Here is a 10,478-nt window from a genome sequence, read left to right on the forward strand (position 1 = left end):
GACCTCTGCTTGCAAAGTGTTTTAAGAAATGACATAGGATTTGATAAATTTAGAAGGATTAACACAAAGCAAGTTGACAAAGTCGAGCGATATTAAATTGCAAGTGGGTCACGTTGTCAACTGGCCTTAAAGGGGATATACGGAACGTACGCACTTCGCATTAACGCAACAATTTGTGTGGTTGAAAAGATAGGAAGATTTAGGAGATTTGGTGAAAGAGAGGAATATACTCATTCACCTGTGGTGGACAGCATACAAATAGTAACTATTAGCACTTGAGTGGTAGCCAAAAGTTCTAGTCAAGAGATGAAGTTAATGGTTTGAGGTCAGTGAGTAGATAGTTTTGTACAATGGATGGATGTGCATGGGACTTGTTGCAGTAAAATCAATTTAGAAAAAAACTATTTGGCACACACAATTTTGGCCCAATTTCTCTTTCATTTATGGTGTGATGGTAATATAACAGAAGCCATTTCATGGCAGAAATACACTCGAAGCTTCCAATTGTCTTCCGAGGAGCGACCACTGTTAGAAGCCAGGCATGAGTACAGGTACACTTGAAATTGCATGTGAAACGGTTGCAAAATGACTCCTGAAGAGTCTTAAAATTATCCCGAAATAGTCCAGAAATGCTCCAGAACTAGTTGCATGAAAAATATTCCACACTATTCCCAAAATAGTCTTGACAAGGCCCATAAACGGCTGAAAAAGTCGCGAACTTGTTCCGAAATGATCTTGAACAAGTCTTCAAACGATGCCGAAATGGTCCTTTGTTAGTCCCAAAATTATCCCGAAAAATTGTCCCGAAGTAGTGACGAAATATTCCTGAAATTGTCCAGAATCAAACTCAAAATGGTTCACAAATAATCGTAAACAAGCCCTGAAATGGTCGTGAACAGGTACCGAATTGACCTCGAACTAGTCCCGAAATGTTCATAAAATAGTCCAGAACAGATCCCGCAATAGTACGGAAATGATCCTGATCTAGATCCCTAATGGTCCTAAAATAGTCGTGAAGTAGGCCCGACTTGGTTCTGAAATAGCCCTAAACTAGTCCAGAAGTGTTCATTTGTACGCACAAGGAGAATTTACATATTTTCTGCTAGGTCACAAAATAAGCAGTTACAAATTTTTTTCTGGGTTAAGGCAAAATTTACCCATTTTAAGATGTCTACCAAAAAAAACCAAGTAATAATTGAATGAGTTAAAATTAGTTAAATGAAAAATGGACTGGCCGTCGGACTCACGACCAAATGGTTTACGATGACGCCAGAAGCAAATTTAGTCCATACTGAGAGCTAAGTTAATTACACATCAAAAACCATTTCTATACTCTAATGTTGCTAGGGCGTCCGTAATCGTATGGGATAGATAGATAGAAGAAAACTTCCGGGAAGAGAGTCCAGTTTTAGTTCTATATCTGGCCTACTGCAGGAGGGATCAATAGACATCGCGATGGTCCACGGAAAACCGGAGTTGTATATGTAGTAGCTTCTTGTCATCAGCTCGAGCTCTCAAACATCGCGGTGGCTAAAAAACACACTCCCTCATGGAGGAAAGTGAGTTTGTTTTCGAACCCAAGTGCTTCAAGATTATTTCTTACAAAGTTTCGATAATGCCAAAATTCTGTCTACGATTTCAGACCAGACTCCGCTTGCAATCGCTGTCAAGAAGGCTGACATGTGGCGAGCTGGTACATATGATCCTACTTATCGGCCACAATCAATTACGAACCGGTATCGGTGAAGATCAGAATCGCGTTCGGCAACCTGAAGCTGTTATTGTAAGAGCTCAACGATGAGGGAAATCTACGGGCTCGCCTTGGAGTAAAGCAGCTGGGTATACTATTAGTATCGGAAACGGCAAATGAAATGTCAACTAGCCCAACCTTAATACTGAGGGCCAACACGACCATCGAATCTGTATAAAATACGGTTTAAAGTTCGTCCCAAAAGCGGCTCTAAGTCTGCGATTGAACAAGTTCTGATTGTACCTGTCAAACGGAGTAAGCAAACCTTTGAAGTTTATTAAAATATGATGTGGACGTTTTTTGTAGTGCTTTTGCTCCAGACTACGAGCTCCAGACTAAGGAGGAATAATTGAAAGTCAGACGGACTATCGTACTACTAACTTAAAAAGTCAGCTTTAGGTCCGACCAAAATATCTTCTACCGACTTACATGTGTAAAGTAGCTTTACCAACACTTTATTCTACATGAGAATTTCAACTTAGTCTCTTATCCGTGATAGCTACGAGGTATTTAACTTCGTCAAAGAATCCAGGAGCTGTATTTCCAAGAGTAACCGAACTAAGGCCTTCGCTGACACAACAGTTTCATACTCAACACAAAGCTGCCCTTGGTCCTGGTGAATTTTCCTGTAAAAATAATTTGCAGGTTGTCTGCATAACTAGTGGCATTGTAGGCAGCCTCCTGTAGTTTTGTTAAGAGGTCATCTAAAGACTTTTTGGACCAATGCTCTCGAGATAAATCTCTAAGCAGTATAATACAAAGTTCTTCGCAATGGCAAAAACGACGCATAGAGCAACTGCCTCAGACTCGAAGGCCCTTTAGATTTTTTAAACCAAGTACTTAGTACATCCGAAGTTCGTTGATTTTCCTTTGGCATAGCAAACCTAGTATGGGTTTAGAGAGTTGAAAACCTCAATTCCTGTTCCTAAGGTATGCGTCCAGCAGTATTTCGATGGTTTCTGGTAAGATAAGGTTGAAGTGGCTGCCGGTAGACCCTCCCACACGGACCATTAATCGGGCCTGTTATGATACCACAAGGGATCTCATTTACAGCACTCCTCCTGAACGAAACCAGTATGTGAAGTGAACAAATTTTAGCAATCGCCCAGGTCTCCATACGTTTCAGCATCCCAGAACCCCATTATACTCCTTCCCAGTGTGGGATATTCACAAAGTAGGTAAGTAAAGCGCTTACTCCGCCTACGAAGCTCCTGCGGAGACCATTGAACGACACTTCGAGCCGCTCCGCATTCATCCCTAGGGGGATATGACCATTGAGCAGACCCATAACCAAGGAGATTACTCCTGTGTCCTATCGCAGGTTTCTAGTTGTTTCCACCTTGGGGGGCAGTCCTATTTACGCCCAATTGTACCCTTAACTTACATGTGTGAGACGGCTGCCGCAGCTTTTCGTACACGCTCAAATGTGTTCTGTGCAGAGGATTCATAGCCAGAATGAGTCTCAGACATTTCACAGATTGACTGCTCGTATTTTCAATTTTTCCATGGGGTAATACCCAGTCAACTGTAACAATCATTGAAATTTAGTGCAGGATGGTTTTATGATATATAATCTATACGACGTTCTTACTCATAATCCCAAGCCGGGAATATGGAGAGAGTCAGGATGAGAGGTATACTCAGCGTTGCCAGGTTGACGTTTTCAACGTCATTTGGACGTTTTTTTGTATTCTGTTGACGTTTGGACGTTTTTTGTGTAAAAAATTACGTTTTTTAACTTCCCAGTAATTTTTCTCTATGCACAATATATTCGATGTATAGCATACTATTTGCTTGTAGAGTAAGTACCTGCACTCACACTTTCGGAAAACTTGTTACTAAATCTTGTGAGTAGAATTGATTTTGAATTATTTTCTTAATAAATCTTTACAAGCTTTGTTTTTTGCAGCAGGTTCCCCAAAAGATATTTATTCTTTGGACACATATGACTTAAATATGATGCAAACCAAGCGTACGCACATTTTTTTTTATTCTTGGACTAAGGGCCCAGTTATGCATACTTAGCGTTGCATGAGAGTTGTCACATAAGAATCTATTAAATGGGCTTTGCGTGTAAGCGGTTACCCAACGCATAGCACTTAACATGCAGAATTCTGTTGGGTTTTGATTTTTACGTAAAAATGGTATAGCAGTGCAAGTATGCATAACTGGGCTATAAGGATCCCGCCGCGTTCAAAGGCTTTCTTGCTTACTACAATGTTTGCAATTGCATATTAAAAGCCAAATCAGGAAGAGCTGATCTATTGTAACACGCACGCTCGCAAACGGACTATGTTCCTTCTTAGCAGAACTACAATGTCTACAAGAAAAAAAATATTAAAAATCAACGCGATTCTTTAGCAACTTAAAACTTGCACATTATTACCGTGGAAAATAATGGGCTATCAAACTGCATACTAAAAAAAAAATCTAAAAAATCTGAATAAAAACTTGAAAATCTAGCTGAAAGTTTGCAGATAATTTTTGCAAGTTTGAAATGTGGATCACAATATAAATCCAGTTATATAATGAGCTAGGCTTTTATGAAAAAATAATAAACATTAAATAAACAAAAGAAAAGCAGCCAAACTCGATGGAAATGTTGATGAATTAATCAGCTGATCACAAGTGTATGTATAAAATAATTTTTATATTAATGATCTCAAACCAGTTTACAATAGTGGTATTCACCAAATTGTTGTCAACAGTCGTTGCTTGAGCTCATCTGCTGTTCTGCCAGAGTGCCAGGCCACTTGCTCACTTTGGTGAATACCACTAATGAATTTTAAATGTGCTCTGCCGAAAAGACATTTTAACATACCTTACGTACATATGTACCTTTGTATAATAAAATAAAAGTTTAATAAGAACAATTCTGTGTGCATACATGGAAAAGACGTTTTTGGGTAGGAAATGACGTTTTTTCAGTCCAAGAGGGACGTTTATTCATGCCGAAATCCTGGCAACACTGGGCATACTTTCAGAAAATGTTAACAAAGTCCGGGCTGGTTGGAATTGCCATGAAATTATCGCACAGTGCAGCCCAAGTAGGGACTTTAATTTTTTACGATCCCGGGATTTTCGGGACATCGATATTACAACCCCGGGATATTCATTACTTTTCAACAAATTAAATCGAGAAAATTGCGTCCATATAGTTTGAGAAGCTCTCCTACCATAAAATAAATAATAAATAATGGGTTTGAAACCTACTTTTTTATTTAAAGAGGCATCAAAATTTATTTCAAAGGAAGTTGTAATTTCAAAGATATGATTTATTCCAACATTTATTTAAAAAAATCAATGCAATTTAAAATAAAAATTTGTGTACCAATTGAAATAGGAAACTTTTTGGAGAATTTAAAAAGATTGAGATTTGGTCTATATTTAAGTTCTTACTTTTTCAAGCAGAATATTTCAAGTCGTTTTATTGCACGCAGTGTAACTGAAAATATTTCGTCTTTAATTTCCGACCAACGTTCGCAGCGATATCAACACCTACATAATTTCGCCGAATTCGATATCAGATCACAAGCAATGAGGCTCATTAAGGTCATGGAATTCAGTGCTACTCTCTCGTTACCTTATCTGCGTTTACAATCTGTTGCGCTTTTGTCGACACATTTCATTATTGGTGAGTAGATTTTGTTTGTTTTCTCCATATGCTACACACACACATGCATATATTTACAAATACATAGCACTATATGTATGTACATGTGAATGTAGCACTGCTAATTTTCCAACGAACAGTTTATGTCATGTCATCTGTCATGTGTCAATTTGGTCAGCCAAAGAGACTAAAGTGTCAAGCGCGCGCGGTGACAGAGGCAGCCGCGGCGGCAACAGCATCGACAACAGCAAAGGCAATAACATAATCAATAGCGGCAGCGACAATGATAGCCGACAGCAACAAAAACATTGGCGATAACCGACAACCACAAGCCACGCAACAGTACCGCCACACGCCCGCTAACCCGCCCTCCAGAGCACGCGCGCGCTCACTTACGCACTCACGTTCAACCAAGCGCGAGATCAGCTTGTATGCAATGCTGAAAATTAGCTTAACACCTAGTGAAGTTAATTGACATTTTACGAGCGTACTTACATAGTTGAGTGATTATAGTCGAAATTTACGCTTTACAAAACGCGCAGTGTTGACAACAAAAACGACAACGCGACGAAAAACGCCCAAAGTAACAACGACGATGAAAACGAAAACGATTAACAGCAGAAATTGTGTAGTTGCTAAACAAAAAAATAAAAATAAAATAAAAATGCCAAAACATGTGCGGCGGCCTGCTCGTACGAAATGGATAATACAAGGACACAAGGTGAGTGGCGACGACGCAGCGCTGCACGTCGAGGAGAAGAAGGAGATTGAGTGCAGTGGTGGCGCATAGTTGTTTGGTGGCAGGCGACAGACAGCGCACACAACCCGACGGGCGCCAAGCGGCGTGAATGCATGGAAGTGGAAATAAATTGAAATAAATTGCAGTATAGTTTGTTGAAGCTGGGCGCCGCGGCAAATCGAATTGGATCAGCTGTTGGGGGGGGTATCGCGCCGCCAAAATGGAAGGAAAACAGCGCGCGCGACGATAGCTAAAGTTGAAGCGCCGCGGACGAGAGCTTAATGCCCCAACTGGCTGGCTAGTTGCTTCCACACGTACGCATATTCAATGCTCAGCAAAGATTAAGTGAAGATTAAATGTCGCGCTTTAATAAACTTTGTTACTGGTGGTGTGGTGCTTCAAACAGTCTTTATAGTCCAATCAATAGCGCGCGCAACAGCGCCAGCAATTTTCATTTTGAATTGGGGTGATTTTGTTGAGTCGAAGCTGATTTGCAGCCAGCAGATTTAAATTAAAGAGCGATTCTGATATTTACATACAGCCCAACCGCACCTTCCCCTCCACGGATGGCCTGATCTGGGCTGGTTTGTTTGCCTGCTTGCCGTTACGGTTTGGAGGTGATGGAACATACAAGCAATAAATTAAATTAAATTACAATGTTTCAGCATATGTCAGCGAAATACACACACACACACACACACGCGGACAGACGCTTAAGCAGTCGCACTCGTATGCGTACGGTGGTGTTGCTGCTGCTGGTTGTTGCTTTTAATGGTACGACTGATGAATGCCCAAGTGCCAGCAATGTGAAGCTGGGAAATTTGTTGAGCTGCGAAAATCATTTCATGGCGCCGAGTTGCTGACATTTCAACAAAAAAATATATGTTCGTAAAGATACTTACATATGCATGCATATGTAACATTTAATAAGGTACATGTGTATATTCTCATAAATACGTACATAAATATGTAATTCTATGTAAGCGCCGCGAGCCAAAACGTAAGCCTATATCATCACCCAGGTATAACAATCGATAAATTTAAATTCCACTTGTTTTTCATGTCAAATAACCTAAAATTGTGTTCTGAGCTGTAAATTGTCATTATTCTACAAAACACAGACTGAAGAGTTATGCATTGATTCCCTGCGAGAAATATGCCTAACTATAAGCTAAAGGCTGAATTAGTGGTGTCATACCTAATATGACCAACTGTACTGCTTTCGAAAGTAGAGTACTTCTTTTTTACCTCTTGTTCTTCGTACTTCGAAATACAGTCAAATGTACTTCTTTGCGATATTTTGTACTTCAGGTCATGTACTTCTCCGATCTCCTGGACGATCGTCACATGGCCTTCAAGTCGCCGGGGACTGATGGCATTATATCCGCAAAGGGCTCTGGAGGTGTCGTGCAATTGGTTGGCTACTATTTGTGCGAACTATTATGGGCAACAGCCCCCAAAACCTTGGAGGGTAGTCGGTGTTGCGCTCATCCCGAAGGCCGGAAAAGGCTCTCGTGTTTCCCCTAGAGATTTTAGGCCTATCAGTCTGTCTTCGCTTTTGTTAAAACGTCAGAGAGACTTATAGAGCTGTACACAAGAAACGCGATTCCTCGTGACTGTCTCTCAAAAGCTCAACATGCTTATTTCAAGGAGAGGTCGCTAGATCCGCCCTGCACACTAATGCTAATGAGGTTAGATGAAGTCTTCATGCATAAAAAGGAATTATTCAAGTCTATTTATAATCTGGGGGCTAAAACCAACCTAAAAAGGTTTATCTATAACTTACTTCGTGGCAGAACTGTCGCGGCGGAGTGGGGGAGCGCCTGCACTTAGTGCAGGTCTCTTCCCTAGTTTGGATTTCAGTGCCTGAAAAACTGCGCTGTCGGGTGATTGGCTATGTAGATGATGTGGAACTTTTGGTTAAGGGAGGATTTCTAGATACCGTTTTTGATCTGCCCCAAGGTTACCTGAACCAAGTAACTAGATCGGCAATCAACAGCAAGACAGAACAGGTCTTGTTTGACAAGAACTACAAAATACCAGTGTTTCCAGGATTTTTTCAGCAATCCAGCTAAATGGACACAAAACATAACTAAAAACAGCTACATAAACAGCCTCACGAACGATAGGCAACACAATCGATTCTACAATGCGACTGGACCTCGCCTCAAATTTTACTATTTGGTATAGAAATGATCCTCCAATCAATTTTTTTGTAATAACTAGATTTGGCCCAAAGAGGGCCAGCGATTAACAAAAGGATAATTTAGGAATTTAAAAAATCTAAGTCTGCTTAATACATAAAGGGCATGTAGTAAATGTATTCGTATAGTTTCGAGCATTTTGATAGATCCAAGAAAATTATATTGACCTCAAAAGGGAAGATCTCATTTTTTACTTGTTATTCCTATTAGAAAAAAATTAACCTACGATGTGCGGCCTTTTAGAAATCTCGTAGAGAGGCATACGAAATCTTAAAAATTTTTTAAATGAAGTACTATGCACCTTATACGTTTTGCTTGCTGGGTACATCGTTTACATCTGTATATATCTGTGTAGCTTCACCCACATTAACAGGTGCATCATTCTTTAGTAGGGCGGCATCAGCTCTTAAGTATTAAGCGTGTAAGTAAATAATTGCCAGCTTGAAATGGATTTACGGCGTAAAATCTCATTTTCAGTTATTCGCAACTTTGTTTCGTATTTACACGAGTACACATGTATCGTCAGTAGTGGTTACTTAATGAAGAAATAATAAATAATGTCTCAAAAAAATATATATATATTTTTGTGGAAAATTTCAGAGGATAAAGTAAATACCTATGTTTATACAACTTTTCAATATATATATGAGTTTCATATGCAATTACTTTTAATTTTACAATTACGAATGTGAGTTACCATGGCAATTTTTCTGATGTGGAATTGAATTAACTGAAAATTGGCTTAATTTTAACAGTTCATTTAGTTTAATACCCGTAATTCCAAAGGCAATTATGATACAATATTTTTTTATGTTGGGGGACGGACGCAACGTTGAATACGGCCGTCAAGAATGAGTCTCACTTTACTATAGGTTGCTACAGAGAAAAAGCCAGGAACAAAGAAATTTGGAAGGGGTAGAAGGCAAGAAACGCATCTCTTTAAAATTTCAAAGCAGCAGTAGAAATATATACGATTGTAGGTACATAGCAGATTTTTGCTTCGTCTGCTCTGATAAAGAAGGTGCATGGTTTATGGTCTATGAGTTAAAACAGTCTGGAACTGAGTTGTAAGCCACATCCAAGATCAAATGGTGTATAATTAATTTAAAATCATCAAAAATGTTTAAAAATGCAATTTTTAATGCAAAAAATATATTTATTTAATTCTATCTGACACTCCAATGGAAAGCCGAGGTAATTACGTACATTTTGATTACTAAATTGATTTTCGTCGACAAACAGTTTATTAACTGGACAAAATTAAAAAGATGTGCTTAATTTTGAGTTCAAAATTTTGGGATTTTTTTTCAAGATTTTCGAATATCAAATAAAATCAAATAAAAAAGTAGGTGTCTTCTTTTTTCGATAAATAATGTAAAAAAAAGTATTTCACACCAAAATAACTTTGAGGTGTAAATCTTCATGCACTGTCTTCGAAAAATGCAAAATAAGCTTGTAAATTACCAAAAATAAAACTAAAATCCAATATGGCGAAATATTCCCAAATAAAATTTAGTGGCGAGACTGTGAATCCATAATCTACGTGTCAGATCGAAATGGACTTCGTCAAACGTTCCGATGCAATGGCTTCTCGACAATCAGGTGTGCATTTTCCCGTCCCCAAATGTGATATTTTTGCTTATCAACATCCAGAGAAAAACGCTGACAAAGTCAAAATAACATATGATTATAGCCCGCCCTTTACAATCGCGTCAACTTTCAGCACGCTAAGGCTAAGCGCATAGCGGAGCGTCGAACACCAAGCAAAGCGTCGATTACAAACGCATATGTTTAATGGAAGCATGCATAGTGTAGAGCAAAGCGTACATACATGTTTGTAACTCGATGCTATGCTCGATGCAATGTTCGTCGTTCCACTATGCGTTTATCATTAGGCTCCTTTAGTCACTCGCGCTATGATTTCACGTATACGCCCTGTAGCTCAGGCATTTGTTTCTTAAGCATACATACTTTGAAAGTGTCCAAAGTTTTTCAAAACGTTTAAGTTTCTTGCTGAGTAAGCCTTAGTTGCCCAGCTGAATCGCGAATCTCTTTTAATTTCTATCTGCTAGAGATATCATGCCTGAGCTTGGCAATCAAAATGGACCTAGACTTCAGATGCTACAAAAAGTTGTTCATACCAAGTATAGACAGGTCTTTCTGCACGTGACC

Source organism: Rhagoletis pomonella, unplaced genomic scaffold (genome assembly GCF_013731165.1).
Source record: "Rhagoletis pomonella isolate Grant_MI unplaced genomic scaffold, Rhpom_1.0 Rhpom_scaffold_00001, whole genome shotgun sequence".
Classification (NCBI taxonomy): domain Eukaryota; kingdom Metazoa; phylum Arthropoda; class Insecta; order Diptera; family Tephritidae; genus Rhagoletis; species Rhagoletis pomonella.